This window comes from Benincasa hispida, chromosome 10 (assembly GCF_009727055.1).
Source record: "Benincasa hispida cultivar B227 chromosome 10, ASM972705v1, whole genome shotgun sequence".
NCBI lineage: Eukaryota > Viridiplantae > Streptophyta > Magnoliopsida > Cucurbitales > Cucurbitaceae > Benincasa > Benincasa hispida.
Genome location: NC_052358.1, coordinates 52,405,044 through 52,418,358, shown reverse-complemented (window position 1 = coordinate 52,418,358; position 13,315 = coordinate 52,405,044).

The following is a 13,315-nucleotide window of genomic DNA, read 5'->3' as shown; positions in this document are numbered from 1 at the left end:
ACATAAACTGTACATCCAAAAATTATCATATGAGAAATATTTGGCTCATGGCCATAAGCTAATTGTAATGGGTGCACTTATGATAAGCTATTGACCTAATGCATACAAGTGACATTGCATGCCAAATAGCATGTGCCCATATAAATGTAGGAATCTTAGCTCTCATAAGTAATGGTCTTGCAATTAATTGCAAACTTATAAATAATTATGCTAAACCATTTTGTCTATGAACATGAGCTACAGGATGTTCAACACTTATCCCAATTGACATACAATAATTATTAAAAGTTTGGGATGTAAATTCATCAGCATTATCAGGACTAATGGTCTTAATTGTATAATTAGAAAATTGCGTTCTTAACTTAATTACTTGAGTAAGTAATCTTGCAAATGAATTATTTCTACTTGATAATAAGCACATGTGTGACCATTTATTGGATGCATCTATTAATACCATAAAATATCTAAATGGTTCACTTGGTGGGTTACTAGGTCCACATATATCACCATAAATTCTTCCTAAAAATGCAGGTGATTCAGTTCCCATTTTAGCTAGTGATAGTCTAATTATTAATTTGCCTTGAGAGCAAGCATCACACGATAATTCATTAGATTGAATAATCTTTTGGCTCTTCAGTGGATGTCCATTTGAATTCTCAATAATTCTTCTCATCATTATAGACCCTGGATGACCCAATCTGTCATACCAAATAAAAAATATATTTGGATTCATGAACTTCAGGTTCATTGTTGCATATGTTTCAATTTATCCATACATGAGTATAATACAATCCATAAACAGACAACTTTTCCAATATACGTTTTTCATTTGGGACAGTAGAAATAATATATAAATATTCCACATTATTCTTACTATCAATCTCAATATGATAACCATTGCAATGTATATTTTTAAAACTTATAAGATTTCTCGTTGATTGACTAGAGAATAATGGATTGTTAATTGTAAATTTTGTTCCTCTAGAAAAAGTAATATTCGCTTTTCCAAACTCTTCAATAAAGTTGCAAAACCTGATATTGTATTGAGTTTTGCTTCCAACATTCAATCTGAAAAAATATTTTTTACTTGTAAGTATTGTGTGCATAGTTGCACTGTCTGCCAAACATATATCTTCATTGCTCATTTTTTAATCACCTAACATATGAAAATGATTCATATTCCTTCATTAAAAGAAAATAATTACAATAAGAAAAACAACACTTGGAATATACAAAAGTTAACATTTACTAAAAAAAAATGAAGATAGATAAAAGAAAATAACAACATTAAGTCTAGATATCTCAAAGTCAATAGAAACACTTGATGTTCTATCATCTGTACCAATATTCTCTTCAGAAGATTCAAAGAAGTCCGCTACATCCAAATTTTTCATATAGGATGAGTCAAATATGTCATTAGTCTGATATGCAAAATTTGCTTCCGCTTTTTTCTTTTTTTCCTTCAAGGAGACTTGATAGAGATCAACTATGTGTTTTGACATACGATAGGTACATGACCAAGGCCTAGTCATTCCACATTGGAAGCATTTATCTTCAACACTTTTTGAACTCTTATCTTATGGAACTTTATCTTTGTGATCATCATTTTGTATGGTTCTTTTGAAATTTAAATGATAGAATGATCACTACGAAAATAGTAATCATTTCTTCCTCTACCACGGTCGTGACCACGATCTCGACCACGATTATTAATATTCACAACATTCACTTCAGGGAATGGTGTTGTTCTAGTTGGTCGAGATTCTTGGTTCTTCATCAATAACTCATTATTTTGTTCGGCCACAAGAAGACATGAAATTAGTTCAGAATATTGTTTAAAACCTATCTCTCAATATTGCTGCTACTGGAGTATATTCAAAACATGAAATGTAGAAAAAGTCTTCTCTAACATATCAGCATCAATAATTTTCTCCCCGCATAACAACAATTTTGAATTGGTTTTAAATAATGTAGAATTGTAATCACTAACTGATTTAAAATCTTGAAGTCTCAAATGCATCTGCTCATAACGAGCTTTAGGAAGAATAACTATTATTTTTATGATCATAATACGAAGATCTTTTATTATAAGATACTCCATTTTCAATCCCTTGTGCGGATGATAACGAAGGAAAATTATAGCTTTTGCTTTGTCCTGATTGGATGTCGTATTTCCTTCTTTAATTGTTTCCCTAAGGTTCATAGCATCTAGGTGGATTTCGGCATCGAGTACCCATGACAAATAATTATTGCCATTAATGTCAAGGGCTATGAATTCTAATTTTGTAAGATTTGTTAAGACAACACTATCACAAAACATTGTATTTATATTAGAAATTTAATATGTACTAAATATGCAAAATAACATTTAATTTATCAATTATAATAAAGAGAAAAAAATCGACCTACCTTTAGGACCTACCTTCAGCGAGGGAAACGACAGCAGCTCATACTGATAACGTGTTATGAAATTGAGGAGCACAACGGGACATACTGGGAACACAAATATGGAGAAAATATAATATAATAATATAATATGATATAAGAAATATGAGAAATTATGCAAATAGAAAATATGAAAATGGAAATTTAAAGTGGAATTTCTTGCGAATATTGTGTTTCTTTAAAACAATCAAATGCCACTATTTGTAGGCAATTTGTCGAGTATGATGCGGTTTAACATGACACCAAACATCAATAATTACAAGGTCATATGGACAACAATGAAAATTGACACATGTCTATTAAGGTACTAAACATTGGATATTTATTTATTTTTTTAATATTTATAATATTAATTAATTTAAAATAAGATAAAATTTCTTAGTTTACCTGCTTTTTGTTGTTTTCGTACTAGGCTCCAAATAGGACATATTCACGTAATATATTTAAACATGAACAATAATCCTAACTTAATTCTTTGTTACATTGTTAAATATGTGAGAATATTCGATTTCAAGACATGAACAATAAAAACATGGGGAATGGGAGCATATGGAAAAATTTAAGATTTCATTCTTAAAAATGGCAAAACTGGCTAGGAATAAAATTTATGGCAACTCATGTGACATGTACATGCCCACAAATTCCTAAATCTCTTATTTGTCTTTGTCTGATTCGTAGTAGTTGTTGTTGATGAAACTACAATCACTAGATAATTGTAGAATGAAAAACAGGGTTGAGTTATGAATAAGGAGTAATTGTTGATATTTCTCAAGAACAACTGCCCTCTTGATTTTGCTCATGTAGTTAACATAATCTCCATATTTCATTATTATTTTAAATTTCGTTTAACCACTTTTCGAATTAATCTCATCTTAATTAAATATCCAGATTTTTCTACTAAATTATATTTTAATTATCCATATACTATTAACTTTTATTATATCCATATATTTTGTTCAAATCTTTGAATGGTTTTTCATTACTTTATATGTATTCAATTTTGTTCAAATCTTTGAATTGTTTTTCATAATTTTATACATACATTCTTAATAAATTACTTGTATATTCTCATATTCTTAATCAATTAGTTTTATATACTGTTTTTGCTATTATTTTAACGATTTGGAAAAAAAGAAATATCACTTCGTAAAAAAATACCATAATTTTTGTTACTCACACAAACTGTTCATCGATTTAAGTTTTGTTGTGGTTTCTTTAACAAGCTACTGCTTTTGCTATGACTTTACAACGGATTAGACTCCTTTTTTATGGTTGATGGGATGAGAATTCTCACTACCATGATTTTTGAAATTTTGAGGTGCATATTCCATCAAATTCATCATTTTAACAATGTGTGGAATATATCCAAGGTAAAAGTTTTTCCTCCGCTGAGTTAACTGTATTTCGTTTGACAATGTACTAAATTGATTATGCCAATTTGAATTCTGTTGAATATAAAGATGTTTTGTGGTTGATGTCAGTTTTATCAAATTCTCCCAAATTGATAAACTACAAATAGAATAAAAAACAAGGTCGAGCTATGTATAGAGAGTAATTGCTGATATTTCTTAACAACAGGTACACTCCTAATTTTGCTAGTTAACATACTCTCCATATTTTATTATTATTTTAGATTCTGTTTAACTACTTTCGAATTAATTTCACTTTAATTAAATATCTAGATTTTTTTTTTTTTATCAAATTTATATTTTAAATATCCATATATTATTAAATTTTATTTTATCCATATATATTATTCAAATCTTTAAATGGTTTTTCATTACTTTATAAGTATTCAATTTTATTCAAATATTTGAATTGTTTTTCATAATTTTGTACATACATTCTTAATAAATTAGTTGTACATTCTCCTATTCTTAATAAATTAGTTTTATATACTATTTTTAACATTATTTTAACGATTTGGGAAAAAGAAATTTCACTTCATAAAAAAATGCCATAACTTTTTGTTACTCATACAAAGTGTTCATCGATATAGGTTTTGTTGTGGTTTCTTTAGCAAGCTACTATTTTTTCTATGGCTTTACAAAGACTTCTCTTTGATGGTCGATGGGATAAGAATTCTCACTACCATGATTTTCAAAATTTTGAGGCACATATTTCATAAAATTCATGGTTCCTACAATTTTTGGAATTTATCCAAGGTAAACTTTTTCCCTCCAGTGAGTTAACTATATCTTGTTTGACAATGTACTGAATTGGTTCTGCCAATTCGAATCTTATTAGGATTGTTGAAGATAAAGATATTTTGTGGTTGATGTCAGCTTTATTAGAGTCCTCCAAATTGATTGATGTGTATTGGTTGACCATGTCACATACGTTGCTTCGAACACTGGAAATACACTGTATTTGAATAATGAATTAGTAAACATTGATCATTCTTCCCAACTTCCTGAGGGTAACATTGAAATCGTTGATTTCCAAAATTTCGATTCCTTTCAATCATGTATTCTACTAGAGTAGGTTTATTTTTTAGGAGCAAGTCTGTATTGAAGAAAACAGTTTATTTCATGTATACATGGATTAGACACTTTGTCATAATGCATTGTTTAGTGTGTGATAATTGTCTAGGTAGAGTGTATTTATTGTTTTCAAACTCTCACACCTTTAAAATTCCATGTGGGATAATCTTGACAATTGTTAATCATTATTTTCTAATTTTATAATTCGTTTTGCTATTTTTACAATTTTAAAAAGTTTTTGCTATTTATCCAAATGAAAACTTAATTTTGCCATTTATCTAGTCAGCCCTTAAAACATGTTTTAGTCTCATCAATAGGCTTGAAGCCTAAAGGCTGACTCAAATCTAGTGCCCAAAGTCAATCCGACCCAATCCATTTATTTGTTGGATTAGATATGGATCACCATTTTGATAATTGAGTTGCCCCATGGACGGGCCATATTTGGATCAGTCTATTGCGTGCCCAATTGACATATATTCAAACCACCAAATATGTGTGGATACGTATTGTACTTCATATATTATTAAGTAAACTTTTTTAAATTCTTTTAAAAATATATGTAGATATATCGTAGTTTTTAGCTAACATAATTTTTTAAAGTGTTAAGAACCAATACAACTTTTTAAGACAATTGAACACTAAATAAAATTTTATAATATCAATAATTTTATCCAGAAAAGATAATGAGAATAAAATTAAATTAAATTGAAATACAAATTTAATAAATTCTAGCAAAATTTCATTAAGAGAATCTAAAATATATGTATATATTTTAAAATAATTAAATAATTAATACTTAATGGACTAATTCATTGGGTCGGCTCAAGCTCGACCCAAACTTTGATTCAAAGAGGTATGTCCAGAGGTTGCCCATAGGCTTGGTGCTATTGAAGATTGGATCGATCTGATCCAAGCTGAATAACAATGCCTTAATCCCTTGAGTTTGGGCTGGGTAGAATTTAGACCTTCACTTTTTAGGATTGGATTGAGTCGATTTGACCCAATGACGAGGGTGTATATGCTTATATCATTTTTAATTTTTTTTTTTTTAACGTAGATTTGAAATATATATATGATTTGTCAAAAAAAAAAAATTCAAATATATATGGTTCCAAGCAAACTAAAGACATTCTTTCTAATACACATTAGAATCTTGTCTTTTCTTAATCAAATTTATTCATCTTTATTATTCATTCTTTTTCGAGATCACAATGATAATACTACCAGAAATGAGTATTCAAATTTGTGAAGTCAAGACTCCAAGAAATGAGTATCCAAATTTGTGAAGTCAAGTAAGCATAGGTAAAAATAGAGTAATCTACAAACTATTTGCAATATATATATATATATATATAAAATTAAGAAAATACCCATATACGTTTCAATTATGTTATCAATCTAAACATAGCCCAATTGGCTAAAACATTACTTTAGATCATTAGTTAAGAATTTGAATCTCCCTACTCCTATATATTATTGTACTAAAAGATTCAACTGTGACCCTAAATTTTGGCATGTTTCATTTTGACCTTGAATCTCCCTACTCCCATATGTTATTTTAAAGTTATATATGTTATTGAAACTAATTGTATTATTATAATTCAACCTATATAATAAAATAATCAAACTTCTCTACCTGACCGAGTTTGTCTACTATTAAATATTGGACCGATGTCCGAATGATCCATCCCTTTCATGTTGTGGAATTTAAAAAGGAAAAAAAAAAATTAAAATTGTGAACAGTCCATACGTAACTTTTTTTTTTTTTTTTTTTTTTGAAAAAATAAGTGCATTAGCCCCCAACCTCAATGTCGAATAACCCAATAATCGAAACAATTCGAATTATCCAATCCAAATTGTGAGGGTTAGATTGGATTAGGTTTGTTCTTAGTTGTGTTGGGTTAAACTTTTTTTTATTTTTATTTGGTTAAGTTTGACTACTTTAATGAATTTTTGAATTTTGAATTTTTTCTTTTAAAATTGTTATGATTTGTCTTTGTTTAAAGTTTGTAATAAATATCATAGTTATTTTGTATTCAACATTTGAATTTTATGAAATTTTAATTATTAACCATGTGTTATTAATAAGAAAAAATAAGTTAAAATTCGACAATCCAACATAAATTTTATGATTTATGTTGAAGACTTTATTCGAGTCTTTTGAGTTGTCAATCCTATCAACCCGAATTTTTGAATTGGTTTATAGAACACTCTCAATCTAACCCATTTACATCCCTATCTCAAGGAAAAAAGAGAGCGAAAAGCCATCATTAATAACATCTAAGATCCAACTAGAAAAATAAAAGTCCAAATACCTCCCAAAAAACTTCGAATTAGAAGAACCAAATCAAACAACGTAATAGGCTACACAATCAGCAACTTGAAAAGAGGACGATTGGTAACTTCTGTCCATAATAAAATTTGAGAAGTCACGTGAGGAAACTAAAACAACTTTGTATTAGAGAGAGAAATATAAAAAATGTTTAAATTGTTCCTATATGTTTATTTAGTTTTTATACTCTAAAACAAGTTAGCACGACTGACACATATAACATCAAGAGTAAAGACTCGATTCACTTCTCTCTCATACATATATATATATATATATTTCTGATACTCCAAAATAAATATAACTCAACTGATATACAACTTGTATCAAAGTTTCATTCTGTGTTTTTACTTTGAAATTTATTTGAAAAATATCTTTAAATTTTGAAATTAAGATTAAATTTCTGATATAACCATATATTTCATTTAAAATGTATACTATTGAAATCATTTACATGATCAAATCTTACTGTACCACCTGATACCTGCCACATCAATTTATATTAATGATATCTTAAAAATAGTAACATGTATGACTTTTAATGTTTACATATTAAACACCACGTCAATTTTCAATTTACTTTAATATAAAAAATCTTTTCAAATGTATGAAAGTTCAAATGCAATCTCAAAGTTAAGTGGTATTCTGTATAATTTAACTTAAAAAATATAAGTTAAAATATCATTTTAATAGGGTATATTGTAACTTGTTCAATTTTAAAATATCATTTCAGTCGGGCACATTGAACTTATTTAATTTTATTCTCTTTAGTTCAAATGTTTAAATTTACTCTTTATATTTTTAATAAATCTTAAAATTAGTCCCCAAATATTATTAGTTAATTTTTAATTTTGATAAAAATAAAAAATAAAAGTCTCTATTGGTTTCCCTTATAAGTTTTTGAAAAGTTCATTGTACTTTTTTTTAAAATTAAAATTTATATATATTATTGTAACTGGATTAAAAGAAAAAACTTAAAACTAACACTAAAAACTAATTTTAAGATTTATTTAAAATGCATAACTAAATTTAGACATTTAAAAATTGAATTACAACCAACCCAAATATATTGATTAAAACAACCACTTTGTTAGAAGTACATGAATCCAAATTTGACCTTACAAATACGGTAAGAACCAGATGAATCTGAAAGTAAGTAGGTACAATTACTAAGTACAAAAATAAATTAAAAAGAACTAAACTAAAATTGCAGTAAAATTAAGGCTAAATTATAAAATATTATCCAAAATACCTTTAAACTTACAAAAGTTTAAAAAAATATCGTTAAACTTTTAAAAAGGGTTCAGAAATATCTTTATAATTAGTTTTGGATGAAAACGGTTAAAGTTTTTGTTTAAAAAATACACTTAAACTTTCGAAAGTTTCCAAAATATCCTCAACCTTAAAAAATATAAAAAATATCTTCACTGTTAGTATATGAAAAGAAACAAAAATAATAATAATAATAATGGTTCTACCGTTAATATGGTAATCAATTTATTTGAATTTTTTTAAAAAAGTTAAAAGAATATTTTTGACACAAATTACAATATTTAGAGATATTTTATATAATTTAATTAAAAAATTGTAAAGTAATTAAATATTATAATTTAAGGCAGCCCAGGTTGGGAAGTCTGACCACTTTGTTACTCTGACTAGTCAAAGTTCAACCCACCCTGTCGGCAAGTAATGGTCAATGTTACAATGCTCCATTTTCTCCATTTTCTTTTCCTTTTCTTCAATGAAATGAAGAATCATCTAAAACAAAAGAGTTAACCCTACAAATATAATATTGATGCACATCTCTTCTTATCATTCACGTTAAAAAAATATTAAAATATTCTAAAAAGTGAAAAAATAAAATTTAACACATGATAAATTATAATTGGATAGTTTGATAGGATGCACAAAGATAGATGTTGCTCGAGATACATCTAATTACTTTCCATATAAAAATATAAATATAATTTACGAACTTTTAGATTTGTGTCTATACATAATCTTTGAACTTTAAAAAAATTATACAGTAATCTCTAAATTTTGGATTAATGGGAAAGAAATTATTATTTTAATTAAAAAAATTAGACAAAACAAGTATTTTAAAAATATTTAAGCAAAACATGCTTTAATTTTTTTTTAAAGAAACTCTTTTTCTTTTTGCTAATTATTGTGCCTCTTTACAGTATTTTTCATATTGTCAAAAAGATTGAAATTGAAATTTTTATTTGTAATTTAAACTTATTTTAAAAAATATTATTGATTTTAACCTATAATATCAATTTTTTATGGCCTAAAACAGTTTTTGTCAAATTATTTAAACAATTTTAATCCTTATACTCTACATTCTATTTTATTTTTGTCTATTAACTTTTTGATTATCCAAATTTGATTACATATTTTCAAAATTGAGAAGAAAATGTTATCATACAATGAAAAAAAAAACTAGTAGTAACTAAATTTAGAGTACGATTGAAATACTTTTTAATGTTTAGTTTAAAAAGTAAATTATTTGAGGGAAAAAATTAAGGGGTTATCGACCATTGAAAATAGATTTTGGAAAAAATGAATTTATAAAATAATTTGGTATAGAACAAAACACTTAAAATCAGTCTTTGAAAGACATTTTTTTTTGTCTAAGTAATCCAAATAAGTCCTTAATATTTACTAGTTTGATCTAAGTATGTTACAGGTGTTTCACAAGTCGAAAATAAAATGTCCGTGTATAAATTAAAATAAGAGTTTTAAAATTGATAATCATTTTTAATTAATATGTTTTTTAAAACTAATTTTTTGGCAAATTTCTATTTTTAACCTAAAAAAGTTTTCATCTTATAAAACTAACATCTTTTTTAAAATTACTTTTTCTCTCTTCATTCTTACTTTTTTAGATTTTAAGTTGAGGGTCCCACATGATAAAAATATCATTTTATCCTTTATTCAAGTGGAAAAAATTAAAAGGATATTGTACTTTTAGAAACTATTTAGGAAAAAATTTTTGTTTTCAAACTATTTGTAAAAATATTGTTGTTTTAAATAAGTCGATGGTTGAAAATTTGACCTAGATAAGTCGAATTTTGAAATAGGTCGAATTTTGAACCCTCGACCTTCCTTTTTTTTTTTTAGGAAAATATTGTTGTTTTCAAACGAATTCTGTCATCTCAGCAAGTCTGACTAAATAACGAGCTAATGAATCTCCTTCTTTTTGCCGTTGAACTTCCCAATCAAATTCAAGAGCGAGATTATGAGAGACAGCGAGAGTTTGAGAGAGCGAGATTTTAAGCGAGAGCGAGAGTGAAATTTTGATAGAGAGCGAGAATACCGTACAAATTTTTCTTTTTTTTTTTTCCTTTTTAATTATTACACATTCCACCATCTTCTTTCTAACCCTTTCTTTCTTTCTTTCTTTTTAATTTTCCATTTTATAAAAAAAAATGCTAAAAAAATTTATTATTTTATTTAAACTCTAAAAAGAATAAATTAAAAAAATAATAACTCATACAAATAAAAAAAAATTAAATTAAATATCTCATTTATATAAAAATAATTACAAAAATCAATATGTCCCACAAGGCGGACGTTTTCGATTTCGAGCTGGTTGTCGTCATCGACTTCGAACTTGAGGTTGCTTGGATTCTTCTTGATGTTGCTCTGGTACCTCTGCAGGCACTTCATAATATAAATATTCATTATGCTCTCCACGACCCCGACTATGTCCATGCACGTATGAAGACGAAGGACCAGCCTCTGAGTTATAATGTTCTGAACCAAATGTTGGCATCATCATCATCAGACTAACATAATCAGTTTGACTCTGTGTCTGCGTCATAGGGGGCAACTCTTCCATATTATGTGCAACCTCATCAAACTCATCCTCTTACCAAACAGGTCCTCTATGTCTAGGAGCTGGTGGAGGAACAATAGGTATATCGTACATATAATGAATTTCCTCCATATAGCTTTGGTTGTCACTACATATAGCAAGAACTTGGTTCGGATCATTCGCAACCTCACTGCGAGTCTACTATTGTTCGATCTCTGTGAAGTTATAAACAATAGACAATATTTAAAATAGAATTTAAATTAAAAAAATAGATAATATTCATATTTATTACCAGATAACTCACAGCTTACTCCCGACGAGTGACGTTAGCGCCTTGTGATATTATTATTACCAATTGATATATTTTGGAAGTGACATTTGTGTCAAACTGTTCAAGAGGAAACCCCCACTGCCAATTAAACCTTGCACGAGTAAGTGCCATCGCACACCAAATGTGACAACTTTTTCGAAGACCAATTCTCCAGTCCTTAGATCAATTATCATGCGGGTTCAAGTATTACAAGGCGATTGGGATATCCTGCAAAAAAACCGTAATTGTCTCGTCACCCTGCGGAGATGCCACTCACAAATTGTGAAAAACATCATGAGAGGCTCATCGGTCCGGCCATATTGTTTTGACCATTTGATACAGAAATTAGGCCAGAAGTATGCAATGAACAATAATTTGTACGGCTCCAAATTAACTTGAAACACAAAAATTATTATATTAGAGAATATTAAAGGACAAATACAATGAAAAATGAATAAATAATCAATTAGGTTTAGTGTAATGTACCTGTTCAGGTTGAAGTAGATCAAACATGTATCTATACTGGTTGACTACATGTATGGCTGTCCTAGTCACACAAATTTTGTCTCTCCACCTAAATTTTTAAATTGATAATTTAGAATTTAAATTAACTAGATCAATGATATAAAAATTAAATTGAATTAAAACAACATATCGAGAACTGTAGGCTCGTCCAACTAACTGAGCGTCATTAACATGATGTAGCTGTGGAGCCATTGTTGGAAATCGCTCCCAAGCCCATAGTTGCAAAATTACGAGAGGCCCAGCTATCTTTCGAACCTCAGGTCTTGTTGCTTTGCATAGTTATCTATACAACCATGCCAAGCATGCTCCACCTCACGAATACCGCCCCGCATCATGGAGGTTAGCTAACAGTGGCAGGAACATCAAGTGAACAAAATGACTTGATTTATCTGAAAACAGAGTTCCACCCATCATTTGTAGTATATATGCTCGCGCATATCTTATGACGGTTTCCTTGTCTGCATCATCTGTGAGCTCACAAAATTGTGTTCCTAACCATATTAAACTTAACCTCGATCCTTTAATCTTGTCGGCAGGTGGGGTCACACCGAGGTACAGTTGACAAACTTCTAACTAGTCATCGTACATCACTCTGGTGACCGGCTCACCGTCAACAGGTAACCCCAACAACACTTCTATGTCTTGTAGAGTGATAGTGTACACTCCAACAGACATATGGAATGTATGCATTTCGGGCCTCCATCTCTCGACCAAGGCTGTGATAAGATGCCAGTCCAATTGAATAAATCCTGCCTCTCGACGTCTGCAAGATATTTCTCCAGTAGTACGATCTCGCCATACAACATATGATCAATGAATGGACTGGTCGTACAAAACATCAGGATCAACAGGTCCTGGGTTTATCTTGACGCTCCAATGCAACCCTTATTTCTGCTCTTCTTTTCTCGAAATAGTTCACGCATTTGAAGAATGTTATTTGAGCAAGAGCATTTATAGGCAACATTCGAGCTCCTTTGAGAACTCCATTTATGCACTCTGATAGATTTATCATCATCCACCCATATCTGAATCCTCCATCATGTGCAAGTCCATTGCTCTAAACTAATGTTGTCAAAAAAACTTAGACAGCTCCGATTTATTCCTTTGATATCTTTAATTGCTTTGTTGAACTTTTGAATTTGAAACTGACACCCGACACGATAAACATAAACTGACACCTGAAAAGTTCATGTTATCACAACGAGATGGATTGGACAGAACCAGCTACTCGACAACGATGTGGATTTTGTAACCAGTTAGAACATAATCGAAGAAAGTGTTCTTTGTTACTAGGACGGGCTCTAGATAGTTAGGGATTGAATAATAAATAATTTTTTATTATATATTCATTTTATTGTATATTCAATTTTTTTATTATAATCTATTGTATATTCAATTTTTTT